This window comes from Rhinolophus sinicus, chromosome 2 (assembly GCF_057876585.1).
Source record: "Rhinolophus sinicus isolate RSI-liver-muscle chromosome 2, RSI-T2T, whole genome shotgun sequence".
Classification (NCBI taxonomy): Eukaryota; Metazoa; Chordata; class Mammalia; order Chiroptera; family Rhinolophidae; genus Rhinolophus; species Rhinolophus sinicus.
In genome coordinates, this window is record NC_142502.1 from 112,188,408 (window position 1) to 112,210,000 (window position 21,593).

Consider the following 21,593-nt stretch of genomic DNA (forward strand, 5'->3'; position numbering starts at 1 on the left):
AACCCTACCCTAACCTAAACCTAAAACTAAACCTAATCCTAAACCCTAACACTAACCCTAACCTAACACTAACCCTAACCCTAACCCTAAACTAAGCCTAACTCTTACCCTAAACCTAACCCTGAAACTAACCCTAACCATAACCCTGAAACTAACCCTATCCATAACCCTAACGCAAACCTAACAGTAACCCTAACAATAACACTAACGCAAACCTGCAACTAACCCTAACCCTAAACCTAACCCTAATCCTAACCCTAACGCAAACCTAAACCTAACCCTAACCCTAACCCTAACCCTAAAACCTAACCCTAACGCTACCCTAACCTAACCCTAAAAATATACCTAATCCTAACCCCTAACCCTAACCCTAACCCAACACTAACCCAAACCCTAACCCTAACCTAAGCCTAAATATTACCCTAACCCTAACCCTAAAACAATCCCTAACTCTAAACCTAACGCAAACCTAACCCTAAACCTAATCCAAACCCTAACCCTAAACCTAAAGCAAACCTAACCCTAAACCTAACCCTAACCCTAACCCTAACCATGACGCAAACCTAACCCTAACCCTAACCCTAACCCTATCCCTAACGCAAACCAAACCCTAACCCTAACCCTATACCTAACCCTAACCCTAACCCTAACGCAAACCTAACCCTAACCCTAACCCTAACGCAAACCTAACCCTATACCTAACCCTAACCCTGACCCTAACCCTAACGCAAATCTCACCTAAACCCTAACCCTAACCCTAACCCTAACCCTAACCCTAACCCTAACCCTAACCCTAACGCAAACCTAACCCTAAACCTAACACTAACCCTAACCCTAACGCAAACCTAACCCTACCCTAACCCTAAAACTAACCCTAACGCAAACCTAACCCTAAACCTAACCCTAACCCTAACTCTAACACTCTCGCAAACCTAACACTAACCCTAACCCTAAACCTAACCCTAATCCTAACCATAACGCAAACCAAAACCTAACCCTAACACTAACCCTAACACTAACCTAAACCTAACCCTAAAACCTAACCCTAACCCTACCCTAACCTAACCCTAAAACTAAACCTAATCCTAAACCCTAACCCTAACCCTAACCTAACATTAACCCTAACCCTAACCCTAACCTAAGCCTAACTCTTACCCTAACCCTAACCCTAAAACTAACCTTAACCATAACCCTAACGCAAACCTAACCCTAACCGTAACCCTAACCCTAACCCTAAACCTAACGCAAACCTAACCCTAAACCCTAACCCTAACCCTAACCCTAACCCTAACCCTAACCCTAACGCTAACCCTAACGCAAACCTAAACCTAAATCTAACCCTAACCCTAACCCTAACGAAAATCTAACCCTAACCCTAACCCTAAACCTAACCCTAACGCAACCTAACCATAACCCTAAACCTAACACTAACCCTAGCCCTAACCCTAACCCTAAACCTAACCGTAACCCTAACCCTAACAAAAACCAAACCCTAACCTTAACCCTAACCCTAACCCAACCCTAAACCTAACCCTAAACCTAACCCTAACCCTAACGCAAACCTATCCCTAACCCTAACTGTAACTCTAACCCTAACCCTAAACCCTAACCCTAACCCTAACCCAAAACTAAACATAACCCTAACTCTAACCCCAACCTTAAACCTATCCTTAACCCTACCCTAACGAAAACCTAAACCTAACCCTAACCATGACCCTAACCCTAACGCAAACCTAACCCTAACCCAAACCATAACCTTAAACCTAACGCAAACCTAACCCTAAATCCTAACCCTAACCCTAACCCTAACCCTAACCCTAACACAAACCTTAACCTAAACCTAACCCTAACCCTAACGCTAAACCTAATGCAAACCTAACTCTAACACTAACCCTAACCCTAATCATAACCCTAACACAAACCTAACCCTAACCCTAACCCTAAACGTAAACCTAACCCAAACCATAACCATAACGCAAACCTAACCCTAACCATAACCCTAAACCTAAACCTAACGCAAACCTAACCCTAACCCTAACCCTAACCCTAACGCTAACCCTAATGCAAACCTAACCGTAACCCTAACCCTAACCGTAACCTTAAACCTACCCTTAACCCTAACCCTAACCCTAACCCTAACGCAAACCTAACCCTAAACCTAACCCTAACCATAAACCTAACCCTAACCCTAACCCTAATGCAAACCTAACCCTAAATCCTAACCCTAATCCTAACCCTAAACATAACCCTAACCCTAACGCAAACCTAACCCTAAACCTAACCCTAACCCTACCCCTAACGCAAACCTAACCCTAATTCTAACCCTAACCCTAAACGTAGCACAAACCCTAACCTAACGCAAACCTAACCCTAACACTAACGCTAACCCTAAACCTAACCCTAACCCGAACCCAAACCCTAACGCAAACCTAACCGTAACCCTAAACCTAAACCTAAACCTAACATTAAAACTAACCTTAACACTAACCCTAATGCAGACCACCCCTACCCCTAACCCTAACCCTAACCCTAACACTAAACCTAAACATACACCTACCCATAACCCTAACCCTAACACTAACCATTACCCTAACCCTAAAAATTAACTCTAACCCTAACCCTAACCTAACCCTAACGCAAACCTAACCCTAACACTTATCCTAACCTTAACGGAAACCTAGCCCAAACCCTAACCCTAACAATTACGCAAATATACCACTAACCCTAACCCTAAACCTAACCCTAATCCTAACCCTAACGCAAACCTAAACCTAACCCTAACACTAACCCTAACGCTAACCCTAATCCTAAAACCTAACCTTAACGCTACCCTAACCTAACCCTAAAACTAAACCTAATCCTAAACCCTAACCCTAATCCTAACGCTAACGCAAACCTAAACCTAACCCTAACACTAACCCTAACCCTAACCCTACTCTAAGCCTAACTCTTACCCTAACTCTAACCCTAAAACAAACCCTAACCCTTAACCTAACGCAAACCTAACCCTAACCCTAACCCTATCACTAACCCTAACACAAACCTAACCTATCCCTAACCTTAACCCTAAACCTAATCCTAACCCTAACCCTAATGGAAACCTAACCCTAACCCTAACCCTAACCTTAACCTAACCCAAACCCTAACCCTAACACTAAACCTAACCCTAAACCTAACCTTTACCGTAAAATCGAACCCTAACACTAACCCTACCCTAAACCTAATCCTAACCCTAACCCTAACTCAAACCTAACCATAACCCTAACACTAACCCTAAACCTAAAGCAAACCTAACCCTAACCCTAACCCTAAACCTAACCCTAACTCTAACCCTAACCTTAACGCAAACCTAACCCTAAACTTAACGTTAACCATAAAACCCTAAGGCTAATGTTAACTCTAACCCTAACCCTAACCGTAACCCTAACCCTAACGCAAACCTAACCCTAACCCTAACCCTAAACCTAAACCTAAACCTAACCCTAACCCTAACCGTAACGCAAACATAACCCTAACCCTAACCCTAACCCTAACCCTAACGCAAACCTAACCCTAACCCAAAACCTAACCCTAAACCTAACCCGAACCCTAACCCTAACGCAAACCTAACCCTAACCCTAACCCTAACCCTAACCCTAACCCTAACGCAAACCTAACCCTAACCCTAACCCTAACCCTAAACCTAACCCGAACCCTAACCCTAACGCAAACCTAACCCTAACCCTAACCCTAACCCTAACCCTAACCCTAACCCTAACGCAAACCTAAACCTAACCCTAACCCTAACCCTAACCCTAACCCTAAACCTAACCCTAACCCTAACGCAAACCTAACCATACACCTAACCCTAACCCTAACCCTAACCCTAATGCAAACCTAAACCTAACCCTAACCCTAACCCTAACCCTAAACCTAACCCTAACCCTAAAGCTAACCCAAAACTTAAAACTAACTTTAACCGTACCCTAACGCAAACTTAACCCTAACCCTAACTCTAACTCTAACCCTAACCCTAACGCACACCTAACCCTAACCCTAACCCTAAACCTAACCCTAACCCTAAAGCTAAACCAAAACTTAAAACTAACCTTAACCGTACCCTAATGCAAACCTAAACCTAACCCTAACTCTAACTCTAAACCTAACCCTAACGCACACCTAACCCTAATCCTAACCCTAACCATAAACCTTACGCAAATCTAACCCTAAATCCTAAACCTAACCCTAAACCTAACCCTAACCCTAACGCAAACATAACCCTAAACCTAACCCTATCCCTAACCCTAACGAAAACCTAACCCTAACCCTAACCCTAACCCTATGCCTAACGCACACCTACCCTAACCCTAACCTTAACCCTAAACCTAACGCAAACCTAACCCTAAATCCTAACCCTAACCCTAAACCTAACCCTAACCCTAACCCTAACGCAAACCTAACCCTAAACCTAACCATAATCCTAACCCTAACCCTAATGCAAACCTAACCCTACACCTAACCCTAACCCTAACCCTAACCATAACCCAAACCCTAACGCAAACCTAATCCTAACCCTAAACCTAACCCTAACCCTAACCCTAACCCTAACCTAAACTTAACCCTAACCCTAACCCTAAACCTAACGCAAACCTAACCCTAAATTCTAACACTAACCTAACCCTAACCCTAACGCAAACCTAAACCTAACCCTAACCCTAACCATAACCCTAACCATAATGCAAACCTAACCCTAACCATAACCCTAATCGTAAACCCTAACCCTAACCCTAACCCTAACCGATCACTAACCATAACCTAACCCTAACCTAAGCCTAACTCTTACCCTAACCCTAACCATAAACCTAACCCTAACTCTAACATTAACGCAAAACTAACCCTAACCCTAACCCTAACCCTAACCCTAACCATAAGCCTAACGCACACCTAACCCTAAACCTAACGCTAACCCTAAACTTAAACATAACCCTAACCCTACCCTAACCTTAAGGCAAACCTAAACCTAATCTTAACGTTAACCATAAAACCCTAACGCTAACCTTAACCATAAGCATAACCCTAACCCTAAACACTAGCCCTATCCCTAACCCTAACACTAACCCTAACGCTAACCCTAACCCTAAAACCTAACCCTAACGCTACCCTAACCTAACCCTAAAACTAAACCTAATCCTAAACCCTAACCCTAATCCTAACCCTAACGCAAACCTAAACCTAACCCTAATACTAACCCTAACACTAACCCTACCCTAAGCCTAACTCTTACCCTATTCCTAACCCTAAAACAAACCCTAACACTTAACCTAACGCAAACCTAACCCTAACCCTAATCCAAAACCTAACCCTATCCCTAACGCAAACCTAACCCTATCCCTAATCCTATACCTAACCCTAACACTAACCCTAACGCAAACCTAACCCTAAACCTAACCCTAACCCTAACCTTAACACTAACGGAAACATAACCCTAACCCTAACCCTAACCATAACCCTTACGCAAACCTAACCCTAACCATAACCCTAACTCTTACCCTAACACAAACCTAACCCTATCCCTAACCTTAAACCAAAATTAATCCTAACCCTACCCCTAACGCAAACCTAACCCTAACCCTAACCCTAACGAAAACCTAAACCTAAACCTAAACCTAACTCTAACCCTAACCCTAACCCTAACGAAAACCTAACCCTAATCCTAAACCTAACACTAAAGCAAACCTAATCCTAACCCTAACCCAAACCCTACCCTAAAGCAAACCTAACCCTAACCCTAACCCTAACCTTAACCTAACCCAAACAGTAACCCTAACCCTAAACCTAACCTTTACCGTAAAATCTAACCCTAACCCTAACCCTACCCTAAACCTAATCCTAACCCTAACCCTAACGCAAACCTAACCATAACCCTAACACTAACCCTAAACCTAAAGCAAACCTAACCCTAAACCTACCCTAACCATAACGCTAATCTAAACCTAACCGTAACCTAAACCCTAACCCTAACCCTAAACCTAACGCTAACCTAACACTAACCCTAACCCTAACCCTAACCCTAACCCTAACACAACCTAAACCTAAACCTAACCCTACCCGAAAACTAACATTAACCCTAACCCTAACCCAACCCTAACCCTAACCCTAACCCTAACCCTACCCTAACCCTCACCCTAACCCTATCGCAAACCTAACCCCAACCCTAACCCTAACCCTAACCCTACCCTAACCCTAAAACCTAACCCTAACCCTAAACCTAACCCTAACCCTAACCCTAAACGTAACCCTAAACCTAAACTTAACCCTAACCCTAACCCTACTCCTAACAATAACCCTAACCCTAACCCTAACCCTAACCTTAACCCTAACCCTAAACCTAACCCTAACCCTAACCCTAACCCTAAACCTAACGCAAACCTAACACCAACCCTAACCCTAAACCTAACCCTAACCCTAACGCAAACAAAACCCTAAACCTAACCCTAACCCTAACACATACATAACCCTAAACCTTTCCCTAACCCTAACGCAAACCTAACCCTAAACCTAACCCTAACCCTAACCCTAACCTTAACCCTAACCCTAACCGAAACCTAACCCTAACCCTAACCTTAACACTAACGCAAAGCTAACCCTAACCCTAACCCTAACCCTAACCCTAATGCATACCTAACCCTAACTCTAACCCTAACCCTAATGCATACCTAACCCTAACCCTAACCATAACCCTAACGCAAACCTAACCCTAAACCTAACCCTAACCCTAACCCTAACCCTAACCCTAACCCTAACCCTAACACTAACCCTAACCCTAAAACTAACCCCAACCTAAGCCTAACTCTAAACCTAACCCTAACCCTAAACCTTACCTTAACCCTAACCCTAACGCAAACCTAACCCTAAACCTAACCCTAACCCTAACCCTAACCCTAACGGAAACCTAAACCTAACCCTAACCCTGACCCTAACCCTAACGCAAACCTAACCCTAACACTAACTCTAAGCCTAAATCTAACCCAAACCTTAACCTTAACGCAAACCTAACTCTAACCCTAACCCTAATCCTAACATGAAACCTAACTCTAACCCTAACCTAACCATAACCCTAAAGCTAACCCTAAACCTACCACTACCTCTAACCCTAAACCTAACCCTAACCCTAAACCTAACCCTAAACCTACCACTACACATAACGCTAACCCTAACACTAACCATAACCCTAACCATAAACATTAACTCTAACCCTAATCCTAACCCTAACGTAACCCTAATCCTAAGTCTAACCCTAAACCCTAACCCTAACACTCACCCTAATCCTAACCCTAAACCTAACCCTAACCCTAACCCTACCTCTAACCCTAACCCTAATCCTAACCCTAACCCTAACCCTAAACCCTAACCCTAAGCCTAACCCAAACCCTAAACCTAACCCTAAGCCTAATGCAAACCTAACGCTAACCCTAACCCTAACCATAACCATAACCCTAACGCAAACCTAACCCTAACAATAACACTAACCATAACCATAACCCTAACCCTAACCCTAACCATAACGCAAACCTAAGACTAACCCTATCCCTAACCCTAACCCTAACCCTAACCCTAACGAAAACCTAACCCTAACCCTAACCCTAACCCTAACCCTAACGCACACCTAACCCTAACACTAACCCTAACCCTAAACCTATCGCAAATCTTACCCTAAATCCTAAACCTAACCCCAAACCTAACCCTAACCCTAACGCAAACCTAACCATACAGCTAACCCTAACCCTAACCCTAACCGTAACGCAAAGCTTACCCTAACCCTAAACCTAACCCTAACCCTAACCCTAACCCAAACCATAACGCAAACCTAACCCTAACCATAAACCTAAACCTAACCATAACATTAAAAGTAACCTTAACCTTAACCCTAACGCAAAAATACCCCTACCCTAACCCTAACCCTAACCCTAACCCTAAACCTAACCCTAAATCTACCCCTACCCATAACCCTAAGCCTAACACTAACCATAACCCTAACCCTAAATACTAACTCTAACCTTAACCCTAACCCTAATCTAACCCTAATCCTAAGCCTAAAACTAACCCTAACCCTAAACCTAACCCTAAACCTAACGCTAACATTGACCGTAACCTAAACCTAACACTAACCCTTACACTAAACCCTAACCCTAACCCTCACCCTAACTCTAACGCAAACCTAACCCTAACACTAACCCTAACCCCAACGCAAACCTAACCCTCAACCTAACCCTAAACCGAACCCTAACCCTAACCCTAACCCTAACGCAAACCTAACCCTAAACCTAACCCTAAACCTAACCTTAACCCTATACCCTAACCCTAACCCTACTCTAAGCTAAACCTAACCCTATACCCTAACCCAAACTCTACCCTAAACTAATACTAAACCTATCCCTAACCCTAACCTAAGCCTAACACTTACACTAACACCTAAACCTAAACCTAACCCTAACCCTAAATCTAACACAAACCTAACCCTAACACTAACCCTAACCTAAACCTAACCCTAACCCTAAGGCTAACCCTAAACTTACAACTAACCTTAACCTTACCCGAACGCAAACCTAACCCTAACCTAACTCTAATTCTAACCCTAACCCTAAACCCTAACCCTAACCCTAACCCTAACCATAACCCTAACGCAAAACTAACCGTAACCCTAACCCTAACCCTAACCTTAAACCTAACCCTAACCCTACCCTGACGCAAACCTAACCCTATCCCTAACCCTAACCCTAAACCTAAAGCAAACCTAACCCTAAAACTAACCCTAACCCTACCCTAACCCTAACGCAAAACTAACCCTAACACTAACCCTAACCCTAACCCTAACCCTAACACTAAACATAACCCCAACCCTAACCCTAACCCTAACGCAAACCTAACCCTAATCCTAACCATAAACCTAACCCTAACCCTAACCATAATGCAAACCTAACCCTAACCCTAATCGTAAACCCTAACCCTAACCCTAACCCTAACCTAACAATAACCCTAACCCAAACCCTAACCTAAGCCTAACTCTTGCCCTAACCCTAACCCTAAACCTAACCCTAACCCTAACCCTAACCCTAACCCTAACCCTAACCCTAACACAAACCTAATCCTAACTCTAACCCTAACCCTAACCCTAAATATAACCCTAACCCTAACCCTAACTTTAACGCAAACCTAAAGCTAAACATAACGTTAAACATAAAATCCTAACGCTAACCTTAACCCTAACCCTAACACTAACCCTAAACCCTAGCCCTATCCCTAACCCTAACCCTAACCCTAACCCTAACACTAACGCAAACCTAACCCTAACACTAACCGTAACCATAACCCTAACCCTAACCCTTACCATATCGCAAACATAACCCTAACCCTAACCACAATCCTAACCCTAACCCTAACGCATACCTAACCCTAACCCTAAACCTAACCATAACCCTAACCAAAACCCTAACGCAAACCTAAACCTAACCCTAAACCTAAACCTAAACGTAACATTAAAAGTAACGTGAACCGTAAACCTAACGCAAACATACCCCTAACCCTAACCCTAACCATAACCCTAGCGCATACCTAACCCTAAACCTAACCCTAACCCTAACCCTAACTCTAAGGCAAACCTAACCCTAACCATAACCCTGACCCTAACCCTAACCCTAACGCAAACCTAACCCTAACCCTAACCCTAAACCTAATGCAAACCTAACCCTAACCCTAAACCTAAACCTAACCCTAACCCTAACCCTAACACAAACCTAACCGTAACCATAACCCAAACCCTAACCTTAAACCTAAACTTAACCCTGACCCATAAGAAAACCTAACCCTAATCCTAACCCTAAACCTGACCCTAACGCTAACCTAAACCTAACCCTAACCCTAACCCTAAACCTAACGCAAACCTAACCCTAAATTCTACCCCTAACCCTAACCCTAACCCTAACGCAAACCTAACCCTACTCCTAACCCTAACCCTAACTCAAACCCTAAACATAACCCCAACCCTAACCCTAACCCTAACGCAAACCTAAACCTAACCCTAACTCTAACCCTAACCCTAACCCTAACACTAACCCTAATCGTAAACCCTAACCGTAACCCTAACCCTAACCTAACACTAACCCTAACCCAAAACCTAACCTAAGCCTAACTCTTACCCAAACCCTAACCCTAAACCTAACTCTAACCCTAACCCTAATGCAAACCTTACCCTAACACTAACCCTAACCCTATCCCTAACCCTAACGCTAACCCTAAACATAACCCTAACCCTAACCCTAACGTTAACGCAAACCTAAACCTAACCCTAAACCTAAACCTAAGACTACCCCTAACCCTAACCAAAACCAAACCCTAACCCTAACCGTAACCATAACCCTAAACCTAACCCTAACCATAACGCAAACCTAACCCTAACCCTAACCCTAACCCTAACCCTAACGCATACCTAACCCTAACCCTAACCCTAACCCTAACCCTAACCATAACCCTAACCAAACCCTAACGCAAACCTAACCCTAACCCTAAACCTCAACCTAACCGTAACATTAAATTAACTTAACCCAAACACTTGCGCAAACATACCCCTAACCCTAACCCTAAATCTAAACCTAACGCAAACCTAACCCTAACCCTAACCCTAACCCTAACTCAAACCTAACCTTAACCCTAACCCTAAAGCTGCCCCTAAACTTAAAACTAACCTTAACCCTAACCCTATCGCAAACCTAACCCTAAACCTAACTCTAACTCTAACCAGAACCCTAAACCCTAACCCGAACCCTAACCCTAACCCTAACCCTAACGCAAAACTAACCGTAACCCTAACCCTATCCCTAACCTTAAACCTAACCTTAACCCTAACCATAACGAAAACCTAACCCTAACCCTAACCCTCACCCTAAACTTAACGCACAACTAACCCTAACCCTAACCCTAACCCTAAACCTAACGCAAATCTAACCCTAAATCCTAAACCTAACCTTAAACCTAACCCGAACCCTAACGAAAACCTAACCCTAAACCTAACCCTAACCCTAACTCTAACCCTAACCCTAACCCTAACCCTAACGCAAACCTAACCCTAACCCTAACCCTAACCCCAAACCTAATCCAAACCCTAACCATCACGCAAACCTAACCCTAACCCTAACCCTAACCCTAACCCTATCCCTAACGCAAACCTACCCCTAACCCTAAACCTAACCCTAACCCTAACGCAAACCTAACCGTAACTTTAACCCTAACGCTAAAGTTAAACCTAACTTTAACCCTAACCCTAACGAAAACCTAAACCTAACCCTAACCATAACCCTAACGCAAACCTAACCCTAACCCTAACCGTAAACCTAACGCAAAGCTAACCCTAAATCCTAACCCTAATCGTAACCCTAACCCTAACGCTAACGCAAACCTAACCCTAACCATAACCCTAACGCAAACCTAGCCCTAACCTTAAAAATAACCCTAAACCTAACCGAAACCCTAACCCTAACGCAAACCTAACCCTAACCATAACTCTAATCCTAACGCAAACCTTACCCTAACCCTAACCCTAACCCTAACCCTAACCAAAACCCTAACCCAAACCCTAACGCAAACCTCACCCTAACCCTAAACCTAAACCTAATCCTAACATTAAAAGTAACCTTAACCCTAACCGTAACGCAAACATACCCCTACCCCTAACCCTAACCCTAACCCTAACCCTAAACCTAACCCTAAACCTACCCATACCCATAACCCTAAGCCTAACACTAACCATAACCCTAACCCTAAACACTAACTCTAACCTTAACCCTAACCCTAAGCTAACCCTAATCCTAAGCCTAACACTAGCCTAACCCTAAACCTAACCCTAAACCTAACGCTAACATTGACCGTAACCTAAACCTAAACCTAACCCTAACTCTAACCGTAACCCTAATTCTAACACTCTCCCTAACACTAAACCCTAACCCTAACCCTAACCCTAACCCTAATGCAAACCTAACCATAACCCTAACCGTAACCCTAATGCAAACCTAAATCTAAACCTAACCCTAAACCTAATCCTAACCCTAAACCTAAGGCAAAACTAACCCTAACCCTAACCCTAACCCTGACGCAAAACTAACCATCAACCTAACCCTAAAGCGAACCCTAACCCAAACCCTAACCCTAATGCAAAACTAACCCTAAACCTAATCCTAAACCTAACCCTAACCCTATACCCTAACACTAACCCTACCCTAACTTAACCCTAACCCTATACCCTAACCCTAACTCTACCCTTACCTAACCCTAAACCTAACCCTAACCCTAACCTAAGCCTAACTCTTACACTTACACCTAACCCTTAACCTAACCCTAACCCTAAATCTAACGCAAACCTAACCCTAAATCTAACCCTAACCCTAACCCTAACCCTAACGCAAACCTAACCATATACCTAAACCTAACCCTAACCATAACCCTAACGCATACCTAACCCTAACCCTAACCCTAAAACTAATGCAAACCTAATCCTAAATCCTAACCCTAACCCTAACCCTAACCCTAACCCTAACCCTAACGCAAACCTAACCCAAACCTAACCCTAACCCTAACGCAAACCTAACCCTAAACCTAACCCTAACCCTAACCCTAACGTAAACCTAACCCTAATCCTAACCCTAAACCTAACCCTAACCCAAAGCCTAACCCTAACGCAAACGTAACCCTAACCATAATCCTAATCCTAACCCTAATGCAAACCTAAACCTAACCCTAACCCTAACCCTAAACCTAACCCTAACCCTAACCCTAACGCAAAACTAACCGTAACCCTAACCGTAACCCTAACATTAAACCTAAACTTAACCCTGACACTAAGAAAAACCTAACCCTAAACCTAACCCTAACCCTAACCCTAACCCTAACGGTAACCTAAACCTAACCCTAACCCTAACCCTAATCCTAACTCAAACCTAACCCTAAGTTCTAACCCTAACCCAAACCCTAACCCTAACCCTAAACCTAACCTTAACCCTACCCTAATCCTAACCCAGACCTAACCCTAACCCTAACCCTAACCCTAACCCTAACCCTAACCCTAACCCTAACCCTAACACAAACCTAACCCTAACCCTAACCCTAACGGAAACCTAACCCTAACCCTAACCCTAACCCTAACGCAAACCTAACCCTAAACCTAACCCTAACCCAAAACCTAACCCTAACCCTAACCCTAACGCAAACCTAACCCAAACCCTATCCCTAACCCTAAACCTAACCGTAACCCTAAACCTAACGCAAACCTAACCCTAACCCCAACACTAAACCTAACCTTAAACCTAACCATACCCCTAACCATAAGCCTAACGCAAACCTAACCCTACACCTAACCCTAACCCAAAACCTAACCCTAACCATAACCCTAACGCAAACCTAACCCTAGCCCTATCCCAAACACTAACCCTAACCGTAACCCTAAACCTAACGCAAACCTAACCCTAACCCTAACCCTAGCCCTAACCCTAAACCTAACCATAACCCTAACCCTAACCATAACGCAAACCTAACCCTAACACTAACCGTAACCCTAACCCTAAACATAACCCTAACCGTAACGCAAACCTTACCCTAACCCTAAACCTAAACCTAACCGTAACATTAAAAGTAACGTTAACCGTAACCCTAACGCAAACATACCCCTAACCCTAACCCTAAATCTAACCCTAACGCAAACCTAACCCTAAACCTAACCCTAAACCTAACCCTAAACCTAACCTAAACCTAACCGAAACCCTAACCCTAACACTAACCCTAACCCTAAAACTAACATTAACCCTGAACCCTAACCCTAACCCAAACCCTAACCCTAAACCTAACCCTAACGCAAACCTAACCCTAACCCTAACCCTAACACTAAACCTAACACAAACCTAACTGTAACCCTAAACCTAACCCTAAACTTAATCCTAACCCTAACCCTAACACAAACCTAACCCTAACCCTAACCCTAACGGAAACCTAACCCTAACCCTAACCCTAACGCAAACCTAACACTAAACCTAACCCTAAACCAAAACCTAACACTAACCCTAACCCTAACGCAAACTTAACCCTAACCCTAACCCTAACCATAACCCTAACGCATACCTAACACTAAACCTAACCCTAACCATAACCCTAACTCTATCGCAAACCTAACCCTAACCCTAACCCTAACCCTAACGCTAACCCTAACGCAAACCTAACCTTAACCCTAACCGTAACCCTAACCCTAACTCAAAGCCTAACCCTAACGCAAACCTAACCCTAACCCTAACCCTAACCCTAACGCAAACCTAAACCTAACCCTAACCCTAACCCTAACCCTAACCCTAACGCCAACCTAACCCTAACTCTAACCCTAAACCTAACCCTAACCATAACCCTAACCCTAACCCTAACCCTAACCCTAACCCTAACCCTAACGCAAACCTAATCCTAACCCTAACCCTAAACCTAACCCTAAACATAACCCTAACCCTAACCCTAACCTTAACGCAAACCTAAACCTAAACTTAACATTAACCATAAAACCTAACGCTAACCTTAACCCTAACCCTAACACTAACCCTAAACCCTAGGCCTATCCCTAACCCTAACCCTAACCGTAACCCTAAACCTAACGCAAACTTAATCCTAACCCTAACCCTAAAGCTAACCCTAAACCTAACCCTAACCCTCACCCTAACCCTAACGCAAACCTAACCCTAACCCTAACCCTAACGCAAACCTAACCCTAACCCTAACCCTAAATCTAAGCTTAGCCCTAACCCTAAAGCAAACCAAACCCTAACCCTAACCGAAACCCTAACCCTAACCCTAACCCTAACCATAACGCAAACCTAACCCTAACCATAACCCTAACCCTCACCCTAACCCTAACGCATACCTAACCCTAACCCTAACCCTTACCCTAACCATAACCATAACCCAAACCCTAACTCAAACCTAACCCTAACCCTAAGCCTAATCCTAACCGTAACATTAAAAGTAACCTTAACCCTAACCCTTACGCAAACATACCCCTACCCCTAAACCTAAACCTAACCCTAAACCTAACCCTAAACCTAATCCTAAACCTAACTTAAACCTAACCCAAACCCTAACCCTAACACTAACCCTAACCCTAAACCTAACATTAACCCTGAACCCTACCCCTAAACCTAACCCTAACCCTAACCCTAACGCAAACCTAAACCTAACCCTAACACTAACACTACACCTAACACAAACCTAACACTAACCCTAACCCTAACCCTAAACCTAATCCTAACCCTAACCCTAACCTAACCCTAACCCTATCCCTAACCCTAACCATAACCCTAGCCCTAACCCTAACCCTAACCCGAAACCTAACCCTAACTTTAAAACTAACCTTAACCCTAACCCTAACCTAACGCTAACACTAACCCTAACCTAACCATAACCCTAACCCTAACCCTAACCATAACCCTAGCCCTAACCCTAACCCTAACCCTAACCCTAACCCTAACTCAAACCTAACCCTAACCCTAACCCTAAAGCTAAACCTAAACTTAAAACTAACCTTAACCCTAACCCTATCGCAAACCTAACCCTAAACCTAACTCTAACTCTAATCAGAACCCTAAACCCTAACCCGAACACTAACCCTAACCGTAACCCTAACCTTAAACCTAAACTTAACCCTGACCCTAACGATAACCTAACCCTACACCTAACCATAACACTAACACTAACGCTAACCTAAACCTAACCCTAACCCTAACCCTACCCTAACGCAATCCTAACCCTAAACCTAACCCTAACCCTACCCTAACCCTAACGCAAACCTAACCCTAACCCTATCCATAACCCTAACCCTAAACCTAACCCTAAACATAACCCCAACCCTAACCCTAATCCTAAGGCAAACCTAACCCTAACCCTAACCCTAACCCTAACCCTAACCATAATGCAAACCTTACCCTAACCCTAACCCTAATCGTAAACCCTAGCAGTAACCCTAAACCTATCCCTAAACCTAACCCTAAACCTAACCTAAACCTAACCCAAACCCTAACCCTAACACTAAGCCTAACCCTAATCCTAACATTAACCCTGAACCCTAACCCTAAACCTAACCCTATCCCTAACCCTAACGCAAACCTAAACCTAACCGTAACACTAACACTAAAACTAACAGAAACCGAACTCTAACCCTAACCTAACCCTAAACCTAATCCTAAACCTAACGCTAACCTAACCCTAACCCTAAACCTAAACCTAACCATAACCATAGCCCTAACCCTATCTCTAACCCGAAACCTAACCGTAACCCTAACCCTAACCCTAACCCTAACTCAAACCCTAAACATAACCCCAACCCTAACCCTAACCCTAACGCAAACCTAAACCTAACACTAACCCTAACCCTAATCGTAAACCCTAACACTAACCCTAACCCTAACCTAACACTAACCCTAACCCAAACCCTAACCTAAGCCTAACTACTACCCTAACCCTAACCCTAACTTAACTCTAACCCTAACCCTAACGCAAACCTAACCCTAACCCTAACCCTAACCCTAACCCTAACCTTAACCCTAAAGCAAACCTAATCCTAAACCTAACCCTAACCCTAACCCTAAACATAACCCTAACCCTAACCCTAAACTTAACGCAAACCTAAACCTAAACTTAACGTTAACCATAAAACCCTAACGCTAAACTTAACCCTAACCCTAACCCTAACCCTAAAACAAACCTAACCTTAACCATAACCCTAAACCTAAGCCTACCCCTAACCCTAACGAAAACCAAACCCTAACCCTAACCGTAACCATAACCAAAACCCTAACCCTAACCATAATGCAAACCTAACCCTAACCCTAACCCTAACCCTAAACCTAACCCTAACCCTAACGCATACCTAACCCTAACACTAACCCTAACCCAAAACCTAACCCTAACCCTAACCCTAACCCTAACCCTAAACCTAACATTAACCCGGAACCCTAACCCTAAACCTAACCCTAACCCTAACCCTAACCATAAACATAACCCAAACCCTAACAGAAACCTAACCCTAACCCTAAACCTAAACCTAACCGTAACATTAAAAGTAACCTTAACCCTAACCCTAAGGCAAATATACCCCTAAACCTAACCCTAAATCTAACCCTAACGCAAACCTAAACCTAACCCTAACCCTAAAATTAACCCTAAACCTAACCTAAACCTAAACCAAACCCTAACCCTAACACTAAACCTAACCCTAAACCTAACATTAACCCTGAACCCTAACCCTAACCCTAACCCTAACCATAACGCAGACCTAAACCTAACCCTAACACTAACACTAAACCTAACACAAACCTAACTCTAAAACTAACCCTAACCCTAAATCTAATCCTAACCCTAACCCTAACCTAACCCTAACCCTAACCCTAACCATAACCCTAGCCCTAATCCTAACCCTAACCCTAAACCTAAACCTAACCTTAAAACTAACCTTAACCCTAACCCTAACCTAACGCTAACCCTAACCATAACCTAGCCCTAAAACTAAACCTAACCCTAACCATAACCCTAGCCCTAAACCAAACCCTAACCCTAATTCTAAACCTAACCCTAACCTTAAAACTAACCTTAACCCTAACCCTAACGCAAACCTAACCCTAAACCTAACCCTAACCCTAACCCTAACCCTAACCCTAACCCTAACCCTAACCCTAGCCATAAACCTAACCCTAACCCTAACCGTAAACCAAACCCTAACGCAAACCTAACCCTAACCCTAACCATAACCCTAACCCTAAATCTAACCCTAACGCAAACGTAACCCTAAACCTAACCCTAAACCTAACCCTAAACCTAACCTAAACCTAACCGAATCCCTAACCCTAACACTAACCCTAACCCTAAAACTAACATTAACCCTGAACCCTAACCCTAACCCAAACCCTAACCCTAAACCTAACCCTAACGCAAACCTAACCCTAACCCTAACCCTAACACTAAACCTAACACAAACCTAACTCTAACACTAAACCTAACCCTAAACCTAATCCTAACCCTAACCCTAACAAAAACCTAACCCTAACCCTAACCCTAACCCTAATCGTAAACCCTAACACTAACTCTAACACTAACCTAACTCTAACCCTAACCCTAACGCAAACCTAAACCTAACCCTAACCCTAACCCTAACCGTAACCCTAACCCTAACCCTAACGCAAACCTAATCCTAACCCTAACCCTAACCCTAAGCCTAAACATAACCCTAACCCTAACCCTAACCTTAACGCAAACCTAAACCTAAACTTAACGTTAACCATAAAACCCTAACGCTAACCTTAACACTAACCCTAACCCTAACCCTAACGCAAACCTAACCCTAACCCTAACCCTAAACCTAAGCTTACCCCTAACAATAACGAAAAACAAACCCTAACCCTAACCGTAACCATAACCCAAACCCTAACCCTAACCATAACGCAAACCTAACCCTAACCCTAACCCTAACCCTAACCCTAACAGTAACGCATACCTAACCCTAATCCTAACCCTAACCCAAACCCTAACCCTAAACCTAACCCTAAACCTAACATTAAACCGGAACCCTAACCCTAAACCTAACCCTAACCCTAACCATAACCCTAACCATAAACATAACCCAAACCCTAACACAAACCTAACCCTAACCCTAAACCTAAACCTAACCGTAACATTAAAAGTAACCTTAACCCTAACCCTAACGCAAACATACCCCTAACCCGAACCCTAAATCTAACCCTAACGCAAACCTAACCCTAACCCTAACCCTAAACCTAACCCTAAACCTAACCTAAAGCTAACCCAAACCCTAACCCTAACATTAACCCTAAACCTAACCCTAACCCTAACCATAACCCTAGCCCTAATCCTAACCCTAACCCTAAACCTAACCCTAACTTAAAACTAACTTTAACCCTAACCCTAACCTAACGCTAACCCTAAACCTAACCTAACCCTAACCCTAACCCTAACCCTAACCCTAGCCCTAATCCTAACCCTAATTCTAAACCTAACCCTAACCTTAAAACTAACCTTATCCCTGACCCTAACGCAAACCTAACCCTAACCCTAACCCTAACCCTAACCCTAACTCTAATCGTAAACCCTAACCCTAACCCTAACCCTAACTCTAATCGTAAACCCTAACCCTAACCCTAACCCTAACCTAACACTAACCCTAACACAAACCCTAACCTAAGCCTAATTCTTACGTAACCCTAACCCTAAACCTAACCCTAACCCTAACGCAAACCTAACCATAACCCTAACCCTAACCCTAACCCTTACACTAACCCTAACGGAAACCTAACCCTAACCCTAACCCTAACACTAAACCTAACACAAACCTAACTCTAACCCTAAACCTAACCCTAAACCTAATCCTAACCCTAACCCTAACACAAACCTAACCCTAACCCTAACCCTAACGGAAACCTAACCCTAACCCTAACCCTAACCCTATCGCAAACATAACACTAAACCTAACCCTAACCCAAAACCTAACCCTAACCCTAACCCTAACGCAAACCTAACCCTAACCCTAACCCTAACCATAACCCTAACGCATACCTAACCCTAAACCTAACCCTAACCCTAACCCTAACTCTATCGCAAACCTAACCCTATCCCTAACCCTAACCCTAACCCTAACCCTAACGCAAACCTAACCTTAACCCTAACCCTAACCCTAAACCTAACTCAAAGCCTAACCCTAACGCAAACCTAACCCTAAACCTAACCCTAACCCTAACGCAAACCTAAACCTAACCCTAACCCTAACCCGAACCCTAACCCTAACGCCAACCTAACCCTAACTCTAACCCTAAACCTAACCCTAACCATAACCCTAACCCTAACCCTGACCCTAACCCTAACGCAAACCTAATCCTAACCCTAACCCTAACCCTAAACATAACCCTAACCCTAACCCTAACCTTAACGCAAACCTAAACCTATACTTAACATTAACCATAAAACCCTAACACTAAACTTAACCCTAACCCTAACACTAACCCTAAACCCTAGGCCTATCCCTAACCCTAACCCTAACCGTAACCCTAAACCTAACTCAAACTTAACCCTAACCCTAACCCTAAACCTAACCCTAAACCTAACCCTAACCCTCACCCTAACCCTAACGCAAACCTATCCCTAACCCTAACCCTAACGCAAACCTAACCCTAACCCTAACCCTAAAACTAAGCCTAGCCCTAACCCTAAAGCAAACCAAACCCTAACCCTAACCGAAACCCTAACCCTAACCCTAACCCTAACCATAACGCAAACCTATCCCTAACCATATCCCTATCCCTAACCCTACCCTAACCCTAACGCATACCTAACCCTAACCCTAACCCTAACCATAACCATAACCCTAACCCAAACCCTAACTCAAACCAAACCTAACCGTAAGACTAAACCTAACCGTAACATTAAAAGTAACCTTAACCCTAACCCTTTCGCAAACATACCCCTAACCCTAACCCTAAATCTAACCCTAACGCAAAACTAACCCTACCCCTAACACTAAACATAACCCTAAACCTAACCTAAACCTAACCCAAAACCTAACCCTAACACTAACCCTAACCCTAAACCTAACATTAACACTGAACCCTAAACCTAACCCTAACCCTAACCCTAACCCTAACGCAAACCTAACCCTAACCCTAACCCTAATCATAAACCTAAAACAAACCTAAATCTAACCCTAACCCTAACCCTAAACCTAATCCTAACCCAAACCCTAACACTAAACCTAACCCTAAACCTAACCTAAACCTAACCTAAACTCTAACCCTAACACTAAGCCTAACCCTAATCCTAACATTAACCCTGAACCCTAACCCTAAACCTAACCCTATCCCTAACCCTAACGCAAACCTAAACCTAACCGTAACACTAACACTAAAACTAACAAAAACCGAACTCTAACCCTAACCTAACCCTAAACCTAATCCTAAACCTAACGCTAACCTAACCATAACCCTAAACCTAACCCTAACCATAACCATAGCCCTAACCCTAACCCTAACCCGAAACCTAACCGTAACCCTAACCCTAACCCTAACTCAAACCCTAAACATAACCCGAACCCTAACCCTAACGCAAACCAAACCTAACCCTAACCATAACCCTAATCGTAAACCCTAACACTAACCCTAACCCTAACCTAACACTAACCCTAACGCAAACCCTAACCTAAGCCTAACTACTACCCTAACCCTAACCCTAACCTAACTCTAACCCTAACCCTAACGCAAACCTAACCCTAACCCTAACCCTAACCCAAACCCTAACCCTAACCTTAACCCTAAAGCAAACCTAATCCTAAACCTAACACTAACCCTAACCCTAAACATAACCCTAACCCTAACCCTAACCTTAACGCAAACCTAAACCTAAACTTAACGTTAACCATAAAACCCTAATGCTAAACTTAACCCTAACCCTAACCCTAACCCTAACGCAAACCTAACCTTAACCATAACCCTAAACCTAACCTACCCCTACCCTAACGAAAACCAAACCCTAACCCTAACCGT